Source organism: Corvus cornix, chromosome 6, assembly GCF_000738735.6.
Source record: "Corvus cornix cornix isolate S_Up_H32 chromosome 6, ASM73873v5, whole genome shotgun sequence".
NCBI lineage: Eukaryota > Metazoa > Chordata > Aves > Passeriformes > Corvidae > Corvus > Corvus cornix.
The window spans coordinates 3,158,564-3,182,618 of NC_046336.1; the positions used below are offsets into that span (position 1 = coordinate 3,158,564).

The window sequence follows — 24,055 nt, forward strand, 5'->3', positions numbered from 1 at the left end:
CAAAATGATAAAAAGTGTCTTTTATGAACAAAATTTAATCTGCTTCCCTATAAAAATTAAAAGTGATTGTAAATATGTCAGTGTAAAGACACTTCTATGGCTGTGTCTGCATGGCTGTACAGACACAGCTCTGCAGAGCAGGGGGAAAGTTTGAAAGAAGAGCCTGGGCATTATTGAGACCAGGCTGTGCTGCCTGTGGCAGGAATTATTTATAGTATTTTTGGCAAGAGCATGTATTTCCTCCCTGGATTTTCACTTCTTCTCAATCTCTTTGCTCTCCCTATCACACTCAGCTAATCCACACCATAGGACACTCACTTGCCAAGGCCCCTCCATGCCCCCCACTCAGCCCAGGCACCAAGAGAGTTTTTCTCCACCTCAGCAGCACCATAAGATGCCATATGAGTGAGAAGCACTCAACTCAGCTGTTGGCCATCTGAGGAAGCATCCACACAATGAGCTCCTCAGCCAGTGCCCACTGACAGGGAAGGCTTGAACACCACGGAAAGCCTCGTGTCAAAGTGAGGGAATGAAGTGAAATGTTACTCCAGCCCTGACAAACAGCTGGCATGGGTGCCGCCAGGGAAGATTAATGCCTCCCTTCTCCTCACCTGCACCGACATGATGTTCTCTGACACTCAGATCTAATTGTAGGAGCCGAGGTGTAGGAAGCGTCACCCTCGCTTAAAATGTTATCAGGTAATGGGTCTGTGATGATGTGGAGACAAACAGGAGGTTAACAGACAGGTCTTTATCTCCTGCATGCGGAAGGAGGGCTGCGTGTCTGCCGCACCGATAGCGATCGCTGTGGGATGTGCTTTCCTGTGCTGCGAGGGAAATTATACACAGAGGTCAACACACTCAATGAGATGCTGCCAAAATATGTATTTCCTTTCTGCAGACCTTTTTTGAAGAAAGGTCTCATGCTGGAGACTGTAATTAATAAAGGAAATATTTATACAGTGTCACAGAATTTACCAGTCACTCTATAAACATAGATGATCCATGTTCCCTGTCCCAAAGCACTTACGGGCTAAAAAAGGCAAGAGACACGGAGCAGTTTAGATGAGGGAGAGAGCAGGGATTATTAATGGTGAGAAGAAAGAGGATGGGTTGCAGGGAAGGCTTTGGGAGCAGGGAAAGCTTCATCATGGAAATCGAGGCGATTGTAAGGCCAGGATGGAAAAGTTGAAGATTGAGGCAAAAGTGTTTGAAGGGGCAGATGCAGATGTGGGCACATCTGGGAGCAGAGGTTCCACAGCGATGCTGGTGGAGTGACTGGTGGGAAAACCGCAAAGGAGCTCAACAGAAGGTGTGGAGTAAAGGCCCTTCAGAACGTGGGCTGTCATTGCCTCAGCAGAAAGGGTGAGTGCCCAGTGAGCTGGGAAAGCTGCTGGAGCAAGGGGAGCTCAGGGAAAGGTGGAGAGCCAGCGATGGAGAAGGGAGGAAAAGCATTGCAGAAAACGCTGAATGAATGTGTGGTGGAGACAGAAGTAGGAACATGCCGCTGCAGAGAGGAGAGGAAGTGAGATAAAGGACAGGAAGTTCAGGCAGCAAGAGTTAAGAACTTTGCCATTGATTTTGGGGACAAAGGAGGAAAATAAATGATAGAGAAGTGAGTGGGATTAGGGGAAGTGCTCGAAGATAAGCATGGCAAGAAGGTAGAAAGTGAAAGACAAAGGTGAGCAGGCAGCACGGGCAAAGAATTAATCAGGGTCAGAGAAGTGGAGGGGACAGTTAAGCAATCAAGGAGCCTGAGCCGCTTCTGACATAGTCATTTTTCTCCTCTGGTGGGAAAAAAAAAGGAATTAAGATGATTTTCAAATATTCGAGCGATAAAAGTCAGGCATTGCAACTCCCCCCAGCTTGTAACTGCCTGATTCAGCCCCACTGGTGCTTTGGCTGGGGGCAGCACTGGGGTGGGGTTGTAGTGAGCCCTGGGAGAGGCGATGCTGCAGCTCTGCTGCACGTGGTGAAACTGGTCCTCATCCAAAAACCGCAGAGTTCAGGCAATTCAGATATTCAGTAGTTTCCAGTATTCCCTTGGAAAGATAAAGTCTACGTATGCCTGAGTTTTGAAGTAGTAAAATGCCACAGTATTTTTAGTCTTTGTTTGATCAAAGAAAAATGAACCAGAGAGACAAGTGAAAAATTACCCAGGAGCTGAAGTCACCAGTGATGTCTTTTATTGCTCTATCATACAAATAGGAAGGATGTTCTTTTCATCTGACATAATGAAAAATGTATACCCTTTTCAAACTCACTGGTATTCATTCTGAAGTTAGCCCTCCCAAAAAAAAACCCAACCAAACCCTTGACATTACCTAGAACTTGACAAGTTCTGATTAATTTAATAAGAAAAAAATCTCTTGATATCAAATACCAGCTACTGTTCAGGAGAAGGTGAAGGGAATATGAATTTTATTTTAAACTCATCTATTACCTACAAGTAATAATAAAGAGCAATTTTCAGACTTTTCTCATACTAATATTTTTTGTTCATATTAGATTAATCAAGACAGAAATATTCTCCTAAGAGTTAGGGATGGTTCATTCCTGAGTAGTTACAGCTCCAAGCATTATCCAATCAGGTAGGCAAAATAAGGTTTTTATGCCATGTGAAAAATGTGTTCTGCTCCAAAATTCCAGTGCCTTTGCATCGCAGAGGTGTCAGCCAACACTGGGGCCATGTTGTGCAAAGTATGGGGGGCACTTTAGCACGACTTCCTCCATCCTCCCTTGCTAAAAGTCCAGCTTGGGACCAGAAATGAAGTGGTGGTGGTGGTGGTGGTGTGTGACTGGGGACAGACACCCACAGTTAAGCGGTATTCCCAAGGTCACATGGGAAGTCCAGGGCAGAAATAAACCCTGAAATCAGATCTCTTGGGTCTCATCCAGTTCCTTAACCAGAAAACACTCTTACCACATCCTGTGCAAGTGAAGTCAAGGCAGCTGTAGCTGCCCCTGCTAAGGTAACAGCAGCTGTGGGTCTCCTTTGGGGTCTGACTCCACACTTTCTAAAGCTGATGGCAAAAGTCACACTGAATTGAAGGGCCAACAGTCAAGCCCTGAGGTGCTTTTGTTCCTGTCATGTCTTTCATTTGATTTTGCACAATGCCAGTGAAAGTGCACTCCCAGCACACAGCCCTTTGTGGGTTGGAGCCAGCAATGGCCACGTCCAGCCCAGGTTTGTAGCCTCACCTTTGCACCTGATCAATGCACCTTTACACCTCCATGAGGAGAAGCACTTGCCTTCCCTCCCAGATTTTATGGCAACTCATAAAGGCTGCTTTTGAGCTGCTGTTTATCATAAAGCACGTTGGGAGTTAGTGGGATTCTGAGCTGAAACTGGGGGGCAAAAGAAGATCTTTCCCAAAATATAGTTTAGGGATATATTACTGCATCCAGCAAGTACTCCCAAATAAATGGGACAGTTCCTGGCTGTGCCACTGGGTGGTTTGTGATGGAGGTGCAGCCAGAGAGGTCCTGAGGAAACTCTTCTGGCTCTGGGAGCACTTCTGTGTGCTCGAATGACTGTTCTCCTGCTGATTTGTAAGACTAAAAGGTCTGTCTGTTGAAGCTTCTTTTGTCAGAAGAATCTTATTCCACGCTTTTCCTCTCCACCAGAACGAGGGAGGTGATGGGAGAGCTTTCTGGGAATTACACTGCGTGACCCTTTCCTGTCCACAGGCAGTTTGACCAGCAGATCCTTATCCCAGCCTCTGGAGTGGAGGTTTCCTGCAGGTAGCTGCAGAAACATAGTATTTGTGTATTTCAAAGACAAGGGATTTTAAAAATTTTCTATCAGTTTTCGTGCATAATAATAATCCCCACCACTTCGCAGGATCCTCGTCATAAAAGACTTCTGGGATGGATTAAACTCCTTGGCACCTCCTCAGTGATTAATCAGTCTCAACAGGCATTTATTGCTTTGTTCACTACAGCACAGGAGAGATTATCCCTTAAATATACTTGACTCTTTTGGTACCATTCAATTACACCAAAAAGAGCCCCAACACATATACAATTATTTTGAACTAGTTCTCCAGCGAGGAGCAATTGATCTTTGAGAGTCTCTTCCTCTTCTTGTTATGCTGATTAATAGCCTTGGAGTTAGTCCCTGAGAGGAAAACATTTCCCAAAATAGATGGCGGTTTCCATCTTCATATTTTAATCCCTCAAGGGCCCTTTGCATCCACAACAAAGCCTGGAGGAATATTCCCATTTCTCCCCATCTTTTTTAACCTTGCCACCTCCGTGATGGAGCCACCCAGCTCCCAGTGCAGGGAATGGAAACGGGAATTCTTGGTGCCACTTAGGGCCACCCCGTGTGTGCCTGTGTCCCACGACAGGCTGTCAGTGTCCTTGTGGGGATGCACCACGTCAGGGACTGCCTCAGAAACCACTGGCTGTGTCAGTGGGAGAGCCCAGTGCTTCCTCAGCAACTCTCCTCCAGTGCTGAGGGAAGAGGAGCATCCTCCTTCCCTACTGAGGTGGAAATTCCGGAGTAAATAATGACAGAAATCCTGGGAAGGGGAGAGGGTGGATGGTAAACAGGAGGAGGACAGTGCCATGACTGCAGCACGTGGCCTGGGGAGCCCACCTTCCTGCTGGTGACAGGTTCATGCATTTTCCTTCTTTGAAACACGAGTCTCATGGCTGGAGGTGCATTTATAGCTGCTCTCGTGGCGAGCACATGAGCCTGCAGTCATTTGGAGATTGCACACTGCACTCTTATCCTTGGGAATGCTTTTAATACTATCCCCTACCAGTGAGGATAGGGAAGAGGTGACTGTAAACCTCAGACCCCTCCCATCAAGTTGGACTCGATGATCTTAGAGGGCTTTTCCAACCTAAAGGATTCCATGATTCTGTGGAACACTGGGAGAGGAGCAGGGCTCTTTGCTGCCTGTGCCTGGGCTCGGGTGCGTGATCCTGGTGCTGGAGCTCCACATGGTTCCCCTTTAAAGGAATAACACGGGGTTGGTTTGCAAACAAAATAATGATCTTTTCTTACTTTTCAGGAAATGGTTTTTAATATAGTTTATTGAAGCAAGGGAAAAACAATTTAATTGTGAGAGCTGCTGTGAACCATATTTAACCCCCAATGTACTAAAAAGAGGGTTTTCAGATAAGTTATGGTTTTTAATCTAAGTTAAACCATTATATACATAAGCACTATGTTTTTACTATTCTAATAACTGCCAGCTTGGACTTAACAATTCTTTTTTTATCATCTTTTTTGTCTTCCAAGACAGACCGCTGTATTTGAACTTTAGGAAAAATTTTACATTTTATTTTTCTTCATTTCTTTTCTACAATGCGTGGTGCAATACTGAATCCTTAAATCTGAGCATGATTTCCCTCAGCATATCTGTAACTTACTGGCTTTCCTAAGTGATTTGAAATGGCTGGATAAAATTCCTGCTTTTAAGAAGTGCATGCAAGTGGTCACATCTCATATGTCCTGGATGGCATCCAGTGATCTGTTGTTAGTTCAACCCTCTGATTAATAATTTACATAAACATTACTAGCACTTGAAATGAAGTTTCTTGCCTGCAATGATTAATTACTGAATGAACAGTATTGAAAACATATTATTCTCATCATTCATTTGGGGAGATAATCTTGATAAAACATGAAATTAATTACGTGACAGCCATGGAGAGGTTTTAAGATTTACACTGACTTTCTGCCCCTTGAATAGCTGTCATTAGGCTGCAACAAAACCCTTCACAACAGCAATTCCATATGTGAAATTCTTAGGCAAAAAAAGAGAACGTTTTAAGAAAGAAAACTTGACTTCTTGAGTTCTTCTGTACACAAACATCACATCATTGTGCTCCTTCCCAGTACTTCATGTACCCGTTGTGCCTTTCCTGCCAAGCCCTAGCAATGCTTTACAACCATTAATTAATCAAAGTTTCCCAACAGCCCTGGCCATAGGTCAGGTTGCAGTGCCCCGGCTGCAGCAGAGCCAGGTCGGGCACAATTGGGTTAAGACAAGGAGGGAAAGGGCAAAGACAAGACAAGAGCCCTGGAGATCTTTGCAGCTTCACCCCACTCCCAGCCAGGGCATCCTGCAAGGATATATTAATAACTCCTGTTTATTCCCGCATCCAGCAACCTTTGTTATTAAAAAATCCATCAGAATCACTCTGTTCCCAGCAAACAATAATCCACAGACTGTAATTTTAGCAAAACTTTTTTTCTTAAGCATTTGGTCCACCTTTCTAGAGAAATGAACATTTCTTCCCACTCTAACCACTTTTCTAACCACTTGTGAAGTGCTCTCCAGGGATGACCATCATGCTTAGTCCCTGTCCCATAGCAGCACCAGCAGCTCCTGGCATAGCCCAATAAATGACAAAAAACCCCTGTGACATCATTTCCAAGCCTTCCTCTCTCTGTGGGATGTTGAGCCAACTTCAGCCTCCAAGGTCCCACCCCTCTGTGCAGTTCTGTCCTATCAGTGGCAGATAGACAGTGTTTTTCCTTAGGATGCATTTTCACCTGCCTCAGTTCTCTCCCAAACACATTTTAAGTATTCTTAGTCCCCAAAAGATCTCAGATTTTTTTATTATTATTATTCTGGGCCTTTCAGTGTCCTTCAAGAATGTTGTTGTAGTCACTGACAGATTGGTTTGAGTTGAAAGGGTCCTGTAAGCAAGAAAGGATAACAGGATGTGCCCCCTAGAAAAATTGCTGCTGCCTAAAAAGATTCCTGCCCACACATGGGTTTATCTCTGGGACACGATCAGTAAAAAATATATGATAAAAAAATACTCTCTTTGGGACTAAACCCGTAAGCTTCCAGACTTCTCAGGAGTCTGGAGCCCAGGGACACAATCCAAGGGAAGAGAAGTCAGCGCTGCAATCATGTTTCTACTCTGTGAGCCAAACAGGCTTTGTCTTATACAGCCTTTTTCCACCCTAAGGCAGCTTATGACAACAGTTTCTACCAACACCAGCCGTGTCCTGGCAGACTCCCTGTCTCTTGCTTGAAGATAAAGATTACAATAGCATCTGGGCGGAGGCCTGGGCGAGGAAACACTTCCCACAGCATCCCTGGGGATGTTTTCCGGAGCCCTGGCAGGCATGCCTGCAGTGCCCGGGGGCCAGTGCTCCTGCCAGGATGTGCAGCGAGCACAGCAGCTCCCCTGGCTCAGGGAAGGGCAGAGCCCATCCAGGGGCAGGTGGGTGATTCCAGGGGCAGATGGGTGACTGCAGAGGCAGGTGGATGGTTCCAGGGGCAGGTGGGTGACTCCAGGGGCAGGTGGGTGATTCCAGGGGCAGATGGGTGACTGCAGAGGCAGGTGGATGGTTCCAGGGGCAGGTGGGTGATTCCAGGGGCAGATGGGTGACTGCAGAGGCAGGTGGATGGTTCCAGGGGCAGGTGGGTGACTCCAGGGGCAGGCAGGTGACTGCAGAGGCAGGTGGGTGACTCCAGAGGCAGGTGGGTGGCTGCAGGGCTCTGCCACCACACCAGTTGGCACAGGAGCAGCGAGGGAACTGTTGTCTTGTTGCTGCCATTTACAGCTGGAAAAATCGAGATGCTGAAAGAGTGCAAGGTCATGCCCAGCCATGGAGGACTTGCTCCTGCTTCGTGCTGAGCACTTTTTCCAAATCGACCAGTCCTTAAGTGTGTGAGCAGCCCCAAGGAAACCAGCAGGGTTATTCCTGTCCTTACAGTTAAACCACACAGAAGTGCTTTGCTGGCCTGGAGCCAGGAGGCTCCGTCCTGTGGGACCTGGGGAGAAGATGCTGAGCCACATTCTGACATCCCGAGGGGCTCCCCACCCCTGAGCCCCCGGCGTGGCCGTGGGTGTCCCAGCAGGCAAAGCAGTGCCTTCCTCAGGCTCCTCTGTCTGAGCACCCTGCCAAAGTTTGGGAAGTGCCTGGCTGGAGGAGCCACAGGTCCCTGCAGTGCCTCCCCCCAAAATCCATGGCAGCACCATGGGCAGACAGCACACACCTGTCCTGGGCAGGGGAGTGCCACCCCACACAGGAACTCTTCATGCACTGCTTGTCAGTCCCGCTGTCACACATGCTCGCAGTGCACTGTAGTCACATTTTTCCCTCCCTGACCCTCAACATCTCAATTTTCTGTCTGCCTTTGAAATCTTGGCTAATTAGGAGGCTACATGTTCCCTGTGAGACTGGCCTTTTGTGCAGAGTTTGTAATTAGAGTGACTGTGCAGTGCTCTATTAATTGCAAGAATTGTGATTTTTAGATTAATGAGTTAATTGCTAATATCTGCATACGACATTCCCTCAAGATGTATTACATTACAGTAAATAAACCTTGTGCCTGGAATGGCAGGCATTAAAGGAAACTGCCATGATTAGTTTGAATACTTTAGATAGCTAAAATAATATTTACTCAAAACACAATGTGTGTAAAACTGGATTTTAAAGCCTTTTTTCCCCCCAGCCTCCCTCACTAGATAACATTTATATTTGATAGCTGGCAGCCAGGAGCTGCCAGGATGCTTCTCTTCCCACAGAGATCCTCCAACCCTGCCCAGCTCCACTTGGGCTCTCCATCCAGCCCTCCCTCTCCAACTACACTCTGTAACTCCTTCAGACTTCATCCCAAACGCTGCACCTTGTCCTTGTTTCCTCCTGAAGGATGCTCCAGCAGCAGTGCTGCCATCCCTCTGCACATCCCCAGCCCCCAGCACGCAGGAGCCAAGGAAAAGCTGAAGCTGCAGAAGTTGCAACAGGATGGGGGGAATGATCCATATTTAAACTCCCAGGATGCTCCTGCTTAACTGTTGTAGCAAAATCCCATTGGAAATGTAACAGCCAGAGCTAGCCAAGACCTTGGTAACAGCTGAGTGATTTTCATCAGACAAGTAGCTGTTTGCTGAAAAGTGCAATTTTGGGACAGCTGAAACTATTTGCAAATTCATCATGATTTCAGGAAATAGCCTCCTGTAGAATAAAAGCCCCAAATGAAAAAGTTTCCCAGTTTCCCAGTTTGATATTTTCTAGATTAAGTGCCTCTTTTTGTTTTGCAAATGAAATTTGATTTAGATATTTATCTAAATTAGATAAAAACCTGCAGAGGATGAATGCCAATGTTGGTTTGCACGACACAATCCCTTTGGGGTTGGCTCTGAGTAGTTCTTTCCTTTTTGTACTTTCTGTTTATTTGTTTAAACAAAACCTAGGCCCTACCCAACACAATTTCCCAGGATTTTAGTTTAGGCCGAATTTTGCACAGGAGTTACTCCCATCCTTGCTAATGCACAGAAATAAAGGCAGGATGAGTTAATTCCAGTAACGAGCAGCTGCTTAGCTCAGGATCCATACCCAACAGACTTCTCAGAGGCACAAAGAAAAGTTTATCTGGAAATCACATTGCATTTGTGGTTTATAAAACTCCTGTTTGCTCACACTGCTGAGAGCCAACGCAGCGCAGGGGCATTGCTGCTGCTCCCCAGCTTCTCAACAAGAATCACTCCAGACTCAGCCCCTATAGCTTTAGGTACCTGACTTTTAAGTAAGATGGTTCACTAAATGAACTAAAATTTCCCTAGAAAACAGCATCAATGGCAATTGAAAGATCCTCTTCACTTGTCAAAGTGTTTGAGCCTGGCTAGTGAAGACTTCTGCTTGCTTCCCCAAGGAGAGCAGCTGTCCCTGTTGCTGCCTGTTTGTGGATATGGTCACATCCAAATGTGTGCTTTGGAAAGAGAATTGCATGGAATTCTGGTTTGGGAGACTGGCCTGTACCTCCAATATCCACCCAAGTACTGCTGCACTTCCCAGGGCTCTTCATTGTGCTACTGAATGCACTCACCAAAACCTTGGAGATACAAAGGGATGGAGCAGAGGCCATACTGGGAAGCAGGAGGAAAAGAAAGATGTGTCCCAGACAAGGAAAGATCCCAAACCAGAACAGTCTATACACACAGCTGGTACCTGTAATATATCATTGATCGTAATCAACACACAGTTGGTACCTGTCATATTAATTATACTACATTATATTATATTAGCTGTCACCATGGAATACATAGTGCTTCTCAAAACGTGACACAGAACAGGATCAGAAACTTCTCATCCTGGAACCTCCCCTAGACCAGGAGAGAAGACCTTATGTACTAAAAGGCAGGACCCAGCAGAAAGCTGATTGCACCACGTGCTTTCACAAAGACACTGGAACAAACAGGAGCATCCGTCCTGTCTCTGTGTTTTGGTGATTTTTTTTCTGACCACAGATCCTGGGCACTGAGGTTTCCTGGGGATTTAATGGCGAAGATTGAAGGCATCTTAGAGGTCTTTTCAAACTTTAATCATTGTCTGATTTCTCTGGCGGCGGTGTTCTGAAGTTTATTCAGGAAATGGGAATGTAAGAGACCAGATCTTCTGCGCCTTTTATCTTTCTCTTTAAAGAATCAGATTCCTACAGCTTGTTTACTGCCAACTAAAAAGTGAAAATGCTTACTTAGAAACTAAGAACTGGTCTTCACCACAAAGGTCTGTTGCTTTGATAAAGTTGCTGTTAAAGCAGCAAAAATCCTCCCGGGGACACAATTCAGTCTCTAAAAGAAATGCAGACACCAGTGCAGCTTCTTCCAGTTTGGAAAGGAAAATAAGCAAGATGGTACAGGACATGTTTACACCAGTGTAATTATATCAAAATAGGACTTCCAATGTACAACTGTTTCAGTTTAAAACCCAGAAATCCTCTCTGTAGCAGTCACTGCTGTGACAGTGGCTCTGTTTTCAGGTGGGTTGTCCTTTGCTTCAACTCACACAACAACTCGGACTGCTCTGTGATTCTGTGGTTCTGAATTAACCTGGCAATGAGCAACTTTTGGCAGGGCTGGCTGAGATTTGGCTGTGGGGCTTTGTTTTCCCATAAGAAACCCCTCAGTCAAAATGCAGAATTGGAAGGATGAGTGCAGGTAGCTTTGCTGCCCATGCATGTGTGGAATCACTCCCAAATACCCAGCAGACCTCTGGGACACTGTTCCTTCTTTAAATTCCCGGTCAGGTCCAGTGCCAGTCCCACCTGGTGATGGTGCCCATCGCAGGAGCCTGTGCTGAGTGGCCCTGGGTTATTTAGATGGCAGTGGAGGGTACAAGGCTCACCCATGTCAGGCCCCCTTGTACTTGTTTACCAACACTACATCACACCTGGCAATCCACGGGCGCCGCCTTATCTGCATTTCCCTCACTCCTTCCCGAGCTGACACCACGCTTGCTACATCTCTGGTGACCACAGAGATTTAAGACACAATTGTACTATCAATGAAATGCAACTTATGCCTTCCAGGCACTGAAATCCTTGGAGGGCCTCGTGCAGGTCTGTACTGCTTCAGTTTTATGCCAGTAAGTTCCTAATTAGCATGGGAGACTGCAGGCTCTGGTGAGGAGGATGCTGGCCAGGAAGCAGCTTCTCCTGCCCTGCCCAGGGATTCTGCGCCAGCCACTGCATCTCTGCTCCCCAGATATCTCTCTGACTCACCAGCCTGCAGGTGCTTTGGAACTGGGATGATCTTCCCAAAGACAGCCAGCATAAGGAGGACAAGGTCAGAGCTGCTGGCTGGATCCAGCCCTTGTCTCTAATGGATCACGATGGATGCCCCAGGGCAAACTCTGAGAAACAGAAATATCCCTTCTAGCTTCCAACAGCCAGCAGCATGATCCCAGAGACCATGCCTGGATGGCTGTGTACAGTAACCCCTGATGGACCTCTATCCCACAAGATTATTTCAGCCCCATCATGTGATTTGGCTCCACAGTATTTTGGATGCACTATTTAATTTTGTACCACGGGGAAAGATGCTCAGATGTAAAATCTGATACGTAATGGTGATTTGATGTATTCTTGTGTTATAAGAATTTGCGCATCCTCATTCCCTATTCCCTCTCCCACACCCTTGAGGGTTTTAGAGACATCTGTCATACCCCCTTTGGCCAGCTCCTTTGCAAACAGATCTCAGATGATGCCCCAGGCATGACTGTAATTCAAACAGTGAGTGGCAGATAGAATAAGGTGCCGTGAGTCGGGGCTGAGGAACACAAGCCCACATTTCCCTCCAAACGCCAGCAATGCCCGTGCAGGGACATTCCCAGCATCCCAGAAGGCAGCACACTGCCTGGAAGGCACAGTCCACCCTTTCATTTTGCAACCAAACTCTTTTCTGTTGACATTCTAGTGTTAAGTCTCCCAATAACTGGCTTACAAAACAATAAAAACTGTGGAATTAAAGGCTGGGTGCTGTAGAGTTCCCCATTAAGATATTACAGGATGCTGGAAGCAGAGGCCATTGAAACAAGCTGGCGTTTATGGAAGGTAAAGGTTGAGGAAGTCCATGATAAGGGAGAGGGAGAAGGAAGTGTCTTTATCTGATTACTATTTGTTTAGAAACACCTGGCACATACATCAAATTAGAGCATCCAAATGCCCTTCAAACTTTAAACCAGACAGATTGATTCAAGCACCTTTCATTAAACTTTCCTGGAAAGATTAAACATCAGCCCTGTGTTCTATCAGCAGAACAATTCTGCTCATGCAGCGATGACATTAAGATGTTTTATGGAAGGGGGGTACAAATGTGCATGCACTCTGTGAGGCTTTTCTCCAGACTTGTAATTCCTTGTTTAAGAATATAAACTGAAGAAAATGGGAATAAATATACCCCAACAGTTCTGCATAATGATTTCACACACATGCAGGGGTAAAAAACCCCACAACAGGATTATGAAAAGAGAATTTTATTGTATGTTGGCATCCTTTTGCTCATGTTTGCGAAGGGAAATGGATTTGAGAATTTCCCACCGATTTGAATTCAGTGGCTGTAGTAGGGCAGAAGTAATATGTATTGCCTCGTTCTAATCATCGATTCAATTCAAGAGTTCTCAGCATGGAACTCCTTTTCTTTCTCAACAGGAATAAATTTACCAAGAAGGGATAACACCAACATATTATGTAAAACATCACCCGGCCCCTAAATTTGTGCGACTTTGTGGAAATCGGTCAAAATCTATATTTAATTTGATGTGAGGAAAGTACGATGCCGAGCCCAGATTGCAACACAACTGCTACCATTACGATCAATGTACTGTTGAACTAAATTGTTTTATATATTGTATTAGGGGATCCCAGGTGTTTTGCTGGTCTTACAGCCCACTTGTTGCTGCAGTCGAAGCCAGGAGAGGATTAATAAATTCCGATAATGTGTGTGGGTACCCTGATCCCTGTGAACCCACGCTTGTCTCCCCACCACAGCCATGTCCCTGTATTTAAAAGAGAAACATGAACTCCACCGGAGCCTTTTCTCCCCCAGATCCTGCAGAATGCAGTGTCATGGTTCTGGGAGTGAAAGCCCAGCGCTGTCACCTCCGCTGCATGGGGCACGGGCACAGTTAATACATTAACACGAGGTCATAGCCTGACAAATGCTCCTCGGGCAGCGTAACCAGCGCTGCCATAAACCCAGCCCTGCTCCCCCTGCCCCGGCTGCTCCTTCCTCCCGCTGCAGCCTCTCCTGGTGAGAGCACGTGTCCCACGAGGCTGAAGGCAGAACCAGCCTGGGCAACAGATCCAGCTGAAAATAAGCTTTTTTTTTTTTTTTTTAAACTCCCCCCCCCTCTTCCCCAGGATTAGTGTTCAGCTGGATCTGTTCCCTGATCCACTTCACCTTGCAGCTGCACAAATGCTGGTGCTGGCAGCGGGAGGAGGCAGGGAGGGCTGGGAGCGCGTGGCCGGGGCCCAGAGGAGCCAACTGCTCCTGGAGGCACTTGCGGCAGCAGCTGAGCACAAACGGCTATTTTTTTTTTTTTAGTGGGCTTGGTTTTCTTTCAAAATTAGGGAGAGCTGAGAAAGTTTCTGCCCAGACTGCAGATAACCCACGCTTTGCCAAGCAGGAGCTCAAAGTCCAGCGTGACCCTGCTGCAGGACATTGCCCAGGATGTGCAAGTCCTGCTTCCACAGGAAGGGCAGGACCAAGGAAGATTTGTGGTCTCAGGACCCTTATAGAACACATTGACTACCCATAGCAGTGTGGGATCAGAGCTGGGGGACCCAGCACCTCAAACACCAAGGCAGCATCAGTGTAAGAGGACAAATGAGGGTCATCTCCTGTAAGGAATCCACTTGAGATACTCCCATGGAATACTGAGAACTGTTATTCCTGGCAACTTCCACACTGAAACCTGCCTTGGTGGTTTCTTTTTCATGATGACAAGCAAGATTCACTGTGCTTTTAAACCAGAAAGAAAAAAAAAAGATAAATGCATCCACCCTTCTTTCCCTGGGCTCCCACTGAGAGCTTGTGGCATGAATGAGTCCTTTTCACTTGCATTAAGTTACTGTTACAACATGAAACTCCAAGTCTGCATTGAAAACCTTTTAAATGTGTAAAAAATAGTGTTACAGTAATTAAATTCTAAAAACTGATCCTAAAATGGAGGGGGAAGCTTCTGATCTAAGATCATACACTACCTTTAACAGCAATTTTTTTCTACCGGTGCAATCCCTCACACTGGATGACATCCTTACAGTAAATAATAAAAAAAGTGATGTGAAACATCCTCCTGATGAACTAACTTTTACAAGACTGATACCAAATGTTGGAATTTTGGCTCCCCACTAAAAGTAATTGTTCTTGATGGTGCTTATATACCCGTGTCAGTCTGGTGTGAGATCAAAACTGTAAGAAAAACAACCCATCTTCTAAATGCTCAGGTCCAGAGCAGTTTACCAAATACATTTTGGAACAAATCCATCCCTGGTTTGCATCAGTCACAGGAGTGAAATGAAGGACGTGCTTCTTTTAATGCATTTTAAAGTTAAAGTAGGGTGCTAATATTCAAAGTGGAGTACGGAGGAAAATAAACCAGTTCATTTCTCCATTTCTCCAGATTTACACTCACAAAAGCCTTTCAGGAACATGCCTCACTGTATCCATATTCCTGCTTATTGAACTTGTATTGCAGGCAGATGAACCAAACTCTTGACTTACATTTCTAGAAAACAAGTGTTTCCTGCCACCCATTTGTAAAAAAACCATGAGCACCTTCTCAATTACTGTAATGATTATCCATTACAACCTAGCCAGCATATCTGCTCAAAACGAGTTACATTTTAAAAACTGGTAAAAAATAAATGGGGTATTGACGTTGGTGCTGGATACTCGGCGCTCCTCACATCCAAATCTCATTTCTAACGATCAAATGCGGCTCAGAAGGATCGAGGCAGGATTTGTGACTGCCTGTTCCTGCATAGCACTGAGTAACTAAGTTGCACAAACACTCGGAGCAGTAAAATAACTGGTCTATTCTAGTCAACAGATACTCACTCTAAATCTGCAGGGAGGGAGATGCCGGTGCTGAAATTTATGCACTGAGAATCATCCAGCTGAAGTCACTGTGACTCCTCGCGCTACATAAAAGCGACGCAGGAGCATCGTCTTTGCAGGATCAAGGCCCACATTTGCATCTGCAAATCAACCTCTTTATGAAAAGCAGGCTGTAAATTTTATTTACTTTTTTTTTTTTTTTTAGTTCCTCGAGCCATACCAGTGCAGCAGGAGGTGCTGCTCCCAGGCTGACGTGTCAGTGAAGTGTAGAGGCAAAGTGTGATTGTGCTCCTGCTTGACAGAGCCTCGTGTGACGGGCGCTCAGCTGCTCAGAGCCAGCATGTGGGTCAGGAAACAATATCCCAACATCACCGTTCCCCTGAATCCCCTGCTCAGAGAAAACAAGTTATTCACAAGAGAAGCATGTAATCCCTTACTAAAAATAATTACAAATTCATCAAATGGAACTGGTACCGACACAGGGGCTGCAGACTTTCTGTTGTATTTTAGGGAGTAAAGCTGCAACACTGGGCAAGCAGTGCTATCCAGCAAGGGAGGTGAACCCTGGCTGGCAGGGAAAAGGGGGCATCATGTAAATCCTGCACCCCAAACATCCAGTTCTCATTCTGGAAGGAATCGTAGGAAGTACATTTTTTAAAGTTCATTTGATTTCACAAAAAATGATGCTGGAAGGGCTTGTTTCCTAATTGTTACCAAGAACTTTTCAGTACAGCTACTGATAGATTAAAATAACTAGAATAGAGGAACAGCTTGGTTTTGCTTTGCAGGCATCCCTCAGCAGCTACGTTCCCGGGACTATTCTTCTCCTAGTAGGGATTATCAGCACAGCTACCCCCAGTTAGTCCATAAGGTTGGGTGCCTCAGAGATGTGTGGAACCTTCCTTTTCAGTAACAGCCTTACTGCCTGAAACATCTGTCCAGAAGTTGGGTAAAATATAGAAACAACCCACAGGAAAGAGACCAGAAGAGAGGTCTGGTCTGTGCCCGCACGCAGCACAACAATCCTCTTCTTGGGCTGTTAATTCTTTTACTTGTTCCAAAACTGCTGCTCCCAAGCTCTGGGAAGCCAAAACGCCCCACTCTGAGCACACGTCGAATTTTACACAAACCAGTGAGACACTGGAGGAGCCGAAGCTCCTTCAAGGTTGGACAGCAGCTGAATGGAAGTTTTAAAAGCTGCAATTTGAAGTTAAACCCCATCGTTGCAGGCCTCCCACTGAACCCAGTGTGTATCTTCTTTCCGAGCATCTCATTACAAAGGCTATTTCACACTTGATGAATGTTCGATCGCAATCCAAATAGTTTGAAGAAAAATCCACATGCCTGAGGATTGCCCCCTGCTAAACTCAAAGATGTGTAGCTTAAGAGCTTTCTCCTTTACAACCTGTAACCTAATTGCTCTGGTAATGAAATAATTATTTGTGTCTTTGGCCTCAACTTATGTCACTGCCTTTGTTTACATCATGAACTCAAGGTTATTTATTAGAAGCAATTGCTGTGTTCCTGCCCTTCGCCCCCATACATTGTGTATGTAATGTTTAACAAAGCAAATTGGGTAAAGAAAAGAGAGAGGGGGGGTCGTGGTGTAAAAAATTCCCCACTGCAATGCCATGAGCAAGGCCTTGGTCAGTGCAAATCCCTCCACCTGCTGCAGCCCACGTTCCACGTGCAAAGGAGCTGCCCACAATATTTTGACAGTTAGCAGTGCTGCCGATAAAGAAAATCCAAGAAGTCCCAGTAATACGGAAATGGTGATTTTCATGTTGAGGTTTCCACCAGGCAGGCAGAGTTTTCCCTTTGGAGGGACTTTTGCCAAAGGGAAAAGTGCAGAATTAGATGCATCTTCCAGCTGAAAGCTGCTGAATTTTGCTAAAATCTACGTGGAGGTGCCTGGCCGTACCCACATTGTGCAGAGCCTGGGCGTCACGGGGTGGCCACAGCTGTGGCCATCTCTGCCCTGACACCACGGGGAATCCTGGGGAGCTGAGGCCACGTGAGGCTTCAGCTTCTGCAGGACAGCGGCAGCAGCCCCCGGCAGCAGGTGCTGGGAGGACAAATGATGGACATGGTGTAAACATCCACTAAGGATATACAACGTGCTTATAAGAATCAAGATCTTTAGGCCCTTAACCGTGCAATTCCATCCACAAAAACTGAAGCTCGCTTATTAATTGTGATGGACAATTGAGCTGGTTCAAGGGTTTTATTCGAGCAGGAAAGGAATGTACTGTTTCCCAGGCTGATTGAGAAGCACGGGGTATATATATAATGCAGGAGGCTCGATGATTATACAACAAAAAGATGGGATCACCACCTGCCCACATTCTTGTGATAAGCAGATGAAGAACGTCTGTCAAAACATTAATTCCCAAATCTACGGGGGTAATACGGAATACAAATACAAATAGATGCGCGCCGAGCGCGCTCTCGTTATCTCGCACCCAGCCGAACGCCCCGCCGCGATCACACCCCGGTCACAGCAAACTGGGCGCTCGGAGGGGACGGACGTGGCAGCCCCTCGGCTTCGGGGATGTCAACAGCGCCGGCCGCGCATCCCCGGTGGCCTCCATTCCCCGGTGGCCTTTATTCGCCGGCCTCCCCGCATCCGCTCCGGCCGCGGTGCGGGGCCGGCGGGTGGGATGCGAGCGCGGCGCGGGGGGGCCGCGGTACAAAGGGCGCGGGGCAGCGGGGGCCGGGCTGGGCGTCCCCCGGGGCCGGCGGCGGTGCCCGGGCTGCTGCGGAGCCGGGCCGGGCGCGCTGAGCTCCGGTGGCCGAACAAAGGCGGCGGCGGCGGCGGCCGCCCCTGCCCGCGCCCCCCCCCGCCCTCCGCCGAGCGCAACAGGCGCCGCGCCCCGCGGAGCCCCTTCCGCGCCCCCGGAGCCCCGCCGAGCCTCTGCCCTTCCCCGCACGGTCCCGGTGCCGGTCCCCCCCCCCCCCCCCCCCCCGGCGCCTCCCGCCGCCCCCCCGCCCCTTCCTCGCTGCGTCTGTTTGTACTTTAGCTGATCCACTAATCCCCCGAGAGAGCCTATTTGTAGTGAAGAGTATCTATAGGGGGCGAGGCTGGTCCATGTGGGTTTGTGTCATTGGTTTGCAAGGAGAGACCCCGCCTATTGCCCAAAAAAAAAAAAAAAAAAAAAAAAAAAAAAAAAAGAAGGAAAAAAGAAGAAGGAAAAAAAAAAAAAAAAAAAGCGAGGCAGTGAGAGCCTCTACCTCTCCTCGCTCTCCGCTCACCCAGCGTGGCGAGGGGGAGCGGCCGCTCCGCCCAACGCCGCCCGGGCACTTTCTGGCTTAAAAAAAAAAAAAAAAAAAAAAAAAAAACCAAACAAAAAAGGGGAAAAAAAAGAAGGAGGGAAAAAAAAAAGAGGAAGGAGAAAGGGGGGGGGGGGGAAGAGCGGCCCTCCCCCCCAAGTTGCAATTAGCATCCTCTCCGCTGCTGCTGCGGGGCTCCGGTGCCCCCGTCCGCTCCCGGCGCGGCGGCGGGCGGAGCAGGAGAGCGGGGAAAGGGGGGTGGGGGGGAAGGATTAAGTTTTTTTTTTTTGTGCGGTGTGCGAGCGGGTGGCGTTTTTAAGGTGGATCTCCGGCAAGCAGAGCCCGGCGGTGGATGCGGGAAGGGATGCGGCGGTGAAGAGCGGCGCGGGGCTGGCGGCGGCCGGGAGCAGGTAAGGGAGCGGCGGCGGCTGCGCTTCCCGGCGAGAAGGACAAGGGAAAAGCGAGGACATCTTTGCTTTAGTCAGTCTCACCGGCGAGGGGGACAGAGGAGGCAAAAAAAAAAAACCCCAAGGAGGGGAGGGTGGGTGGAAATGTGATGGTGGTGGGAGGCGGCCGCGCAAGTTGCGCGGGTGGGCGCGGAGCGGCGGGGTGAAGTGGGAAATCTTTTGTTGTGCCGGGCCCCGCATTGTTTACTTAGTGCCGAGAGCCGCCGACAACATCTGCCGGGGGATTAACGGGGCGGCGGCGGCAGGAAAGTTTGGGCAAGGGGGGAACCCCGCGGTGCGGCGCGGCCGATGCTCCAGGGGACGCGGAGCAGCCGCCGCCTTGCGCTGCGTTTATAAATGTGGTTTTTTTTTTTTTTTGGGGGGGGGGGGGAGATGAGTGTATTTAGTTATTGCCTTTTTTTTTTTTTCCCCTTTTAATTTTAGGTCTATTCCGAAAAAAAAAATGGTTTTAGTGTTTTTAATTTTTTCTTTAATTTTTTAAGAATTATTTTATTACTCCTCAATAACCGCGCTCGCCCCTCAGTCACTTAGCAACTCTCCACGCTTCTAACCCGCGGAGGTGCGCGGTGTCCGCGGGGCCGCGCCTCGCTCCTTCCCTCCCACCTTTTACCCCCCAACCCCCCGCCGCCAGAGCTCAAAATAATTTCCCCACTATTTATTTATTACATATATTTTCCCCTCTGGATTTGGATATTTTAAGCCCTTCCCTGGTATCACTAGAATGGAAAATCAGAGGGGGTGCGTGGATTTAGGCGCTGAGATTGTTCTTTTCACACCCCTCCACCCCACGAAAAAAAAAAAATAACATCCCCCCCCCCAACTTGCCGGACTTGCTGAGGGGGAAAGAATAGCCTTTTGTCCTGCCGAGGGACGTGCCCCCAAGGTAAATCCTGGCTGGAGCTTAGCGCCTGGTACTTTGCCGGGTCCCAGGGCTCTGGCTGTGCTGGGGAGGAGGAAAGTAGGAGATGGAGATCTCAAAGTAGTAGAAGTAATTTCTTCTTTCAGCTGCACTTCTCCGCTGCCTTTGAATTGCCTGCAATGAATGTACGTAGCTCTAATTGAAGTACTTTAATCATTCACACTTGATTAAGTATACCGTGACCAGAGGAGAGGAATACACACGGCTCCCTTGAACGGGAGGGATGGGATGACATTTTAATCCTGTGTTTTAAAAAACATTAGTGGAGCAGGAAAGAACCGATCGGCGGTGACGGTTCGGGGTAACGGTCCCTTGTTTCCATACAGATGGTGGCTTTCCTTCGGGATGAAATCGCAGTTATTGCGGGTGTTTGGGGAGGAGGGAGGAAGAAAAGGCACGTACTTTTAGGTTTGTTTAAGCAGAGTGGGGAAACTAATGATAGACGAGATGCCTGGTGACAAAATGCTTTTGTTCCTGTTTCCATCAGTGCATAAGGGCGCCGACCTGCTTTAGCATTCTTTAAAGGTCTCTTTACCAAGGAAAATTGAAGACGGTCTCATTATAGGAGAGTGTGTTTGGAATACTATGAGGTATTTATGAATTCAGAGGTGATTGTTGGATCGCAGACATTTCAATTACGCATCCTCTAGTAAAAAAAAAAAAAATTATTTGTAGCGATGTGTTCTGTAATCTGTTACTTCCATAAAGCTGATTTGTGCTCGAGCTCTGGAGCTGGCTGAGGGAATGGGTCCGTCTACGGGGCTCGAGTCTTAACCAAGGATTTGTGTTCTTTGCCTCGCAAAACTTTCTGCTGCAAGGGCAGCCCGAAGTTCCCATAAAAGCGGTTGTTTGGGAAACGTCAGCTATCGTCAGTATTTTTCTGGAAAATCTGGCATTGTGAATCCAGGGTGGTATTTTTAGAAAGGAGCTTTTTTATTTTTGGAGGCGTTTGTGAAACCCACCTGTTAGCCATTAGCGGGGACAGAGGTTGGCTTTCATCGTTAGCAAACCCGGGCGCATCTGGAGGCTGTGCGCTGTTCCTCACTTGATCCAAGCTCTTTCCAGTCATGGGCAATCAAAATATCTCTCCCTTTAAAAGTTATAACCAAGTATTTCTGAAGCTGAACAGAAAATAAGGTAGTTCAGTCAGAGTGGTGGCACTCTCCTGTGTTTAGAAACATGGATTGCAGGAGCATTTGGCTTTTCCTTTCTCTCCTAGAATTTCAGACTGAGATGCTTCCCTGGTCCAGGGTTTTATTGTCAGCTTTAGAGTGTACAAATCATAGATGATGTTTTCTTGCCATCAGCTTTCCCTCTTTTTAAGGTTTTCCAGCTCATGTGGCATCCTGGGGCTTGGCTGGCAGGGTGGCTCTGGAGTGTGATGCCCCGCGGAGCTGCCACCCCACAGCCCCCTTTGCTGACAGCTCCCTCTCATCCCCTCCGCTCCTCCAAGGGCAAAAGTGTGCCCTTTTTCCACTCCTGCTTTTCCTAGATGGAAAACACTCCAAGGAATTTCCCCACAGCAAGAACTGTAGCACAAATTGTCATCTTTAACGCTGGCATTTTGGTGCAGAGATTTGTCACTGGGACCTGGTGATAATATTCCTTGTGTCAGGAAAAACATCAGCCTCAAAGTATGAGGTCCCAGGCACGAGCTGGAAGTAACATACTGAAGCCTTTGGCCAGTAAAGTTGATTTATCCATCAGGCTGGCTGCAGTTCAAATAAAACTTCTTCAGTTCAGCTGAGTCTGGCAAGAATGAAATATTCTAATGAAAAAAAACCCCTGAATCTGGGTTTGCCCAACCATTTGGAAAAGGTAGGTTAATTTTCCCTGGGTTTTTTGGGTCTGTTTACTGGCTGTGGGAATTGAAAGAGGCTTCATGTTTTAAGAAGTGGAAAAGCTGCTCAGAACACAGCACTGGCAATTTGCAAGTGTTTTGTTACGATCTGGTGGGTGATGCTGTCTCATAAAACCTGATGGGTGTCACATTTACTCCCCACATCAGATCTAGTGAGTATTCCTGTCTTTGCTTTGTATTCTGGTTGTAGTAAGTTAAAGAAGTGGAGAGTGGAGCTGCTGGTTAGCAGCTCTTCAGTTTGGGCTGATTACTTACCCCTACCCTAGAAATTGGGGGGTTTTTCAGACCCCTGGCCCCAGCTGTGAAGGACATTTAGATTATAGACTAAGAAAGGAGAAATGGTCAGGGCTCACAGGTGGTGCAAGGTGATTTTTGGTCTCCCCTCTTGCAGGAAGCACTGAAACTTTGGAGGGGAGGTTTTGGCAAGTCACTGCTGGTTTCGCTCTGGTTACTGGGATAACACAGTTGTTTTGGGGAGGAGCTGGTGTTTTCCTCACTGCTGTTTGTGGTGCTGGAAGATGTAATTTCAAATGCAGTTTGTCACACCCAGGTACAAAGATGTAATTCTAGAATGTAGTTTGTCGTGGTCAGGTGTTTCTGGGCCAACTGTCACTCCTTATGCCATGTTCCCATAGTTTGGGGTTTTTTCCTCCCTCTCTTTTGCCAAACAAAATAAGAAAAGATTTAGGTGAAAGGATGAAAAATTCCATGACCATCCTCTGCAGCAGCGAGGGCAGGGGAAACCAAATCTTTTCATTGTGCCGCCCATGTGTTTTCTCCTTCTGCTCTGCTCCATCGTGGTGAGGAGACCAGGATTTTTAGCATTTTACCAGGGAGTCACCACATAACATTCTGTGTGAAGTCAGCAGGAGTTTTGGTGACAGAGCACAGAAGAATCAGTGTCGTTTATTTAGTCCTACAATGGTGCTTTATAAGTGTGCACTCCCCTTTCTTGCACCATTAGCCCCAGTAATTTTTTAAGAACCAGGAATAAACATCTGGAACTTTTTAGTTTTATTTTCTCCTCTCTGAGGTGATAATGCAGGTGGAACACTGGAGTTTGCTTTTTGTTGGACTTGATCTGGTGAGGGGGGAGCACAGTAGCGCTCTGTGGGAAGGTCATGGGGGCCCTCTTGCCAAAGCTTGTGGGGTTTTTTTTGCTCTGTAATGTTTTCATAGAATCGCAGAATGCTTTGGGTTGGAAGGGACCTTAAAGCTTATCCAATTCCAAACCCCTGCCATGGACAGGGACACTTTCCAGTACACCCAGTAGCTCAAAGCTCCACCCAGCTTTGCCTTAAACAGCACTTCCTGGGATGTGCTGTGATTTATGAGAGCCTGGGTTATATTATTTGGAACTTCCATGGGATTATTAAAAAGAAATACAGCTGGAATAGTTGGAGGGGAAAAACACCTGTTGGAACCAGAGTTTTGCATCTGCACCTGCACACTCTGGAGTTCAGTGTGGGTGGGATGGAGTTTGCTTTGCCTGGTCTGAGGTCTGTAATTGTGTCCTGTGTCAGGAGAAGCGTGGTGAGGAACAAGGGCAGTGTTTGGGGCAAAACACCAAAGCTGTGGTGCTGCAGAGGATGCCCCGAAGTGCTGTGTGTGTCACTGCCTCCGTTCCCATTGGTGGTGTGGTTTTGGGTGTTCCACATGTTTTATCCGGTGGGGAGATGTGTGTAGCTCCCAGGGAGTGGGTAAGGAGCTGCTGTCAGACCCCTTCAGCAGTCGTGGAGAGGGCTCAGCATGGTTGGAATCAACTTTGATGGACCTACCCACCCTTCCCTGAGGTCATCATTGCTGCTGCCTGGCGGGGTTGCCAATTTTGGGGGTTTTCATGGGGTTTTTAGCCCATCCTGAAATCCCAGCCAGGAGCAGAGCATGCTCTGGGGCATCCTGAATGCTTATCCCTGCTCTGTGGTTTTCCCAGGGGAGGACAGTTCCTGGAATAGCTTTCAGGGTCCCCCTGCTCCACAGTTGATGGGAGCTGTGTGTCCATGCATGACAGGGTTATTTGGGACAATTCAGCCTTGTTTTTCAAATACATGGTCTTCCAGGGTGGATCAAGGTGGGCATCTCGATAGGCATCCATAAAGTCCCATCTGTTCTGGGCCTTTACTGTAAGATTCAAATAAAACCCAAGTAACCTGAATGCATCAGTTGTAGATATTAATTATTAATGATTTGCTCCTCCAGCCTTATCTAGCAGTGATT

General features: G+C 47.3%; 1 protein-coding gene across 3 annotated transcripts in view; it reads left to right on the forward strand.

Moving 5' to 3' along the window:
- The window catches only part of CTBP2 (C-terminal binding protein 2), a 286,616-nt gene that overhangs the window by 134,834 nt on the left and 127,727 nt on the right, over positions 1–24,055 (forward strand). For 2 of the 3 annotated variants that reach the window (XM_039553603.1, XM_039553601.1), the window contains exon 1: positions 18,869–19,001. The exons of the other annotated variant lie outside the window; for it this stretch is intronic. The gene's annotated coding sequence lies outside the window, so the exon portion shown is untranslated. Of the gene's footprint in view, positions 1–18,868; positions 19,002–24,055 lie in introns of those variants that run through there. 3 annotated transcript variants of the gene reach the window in all.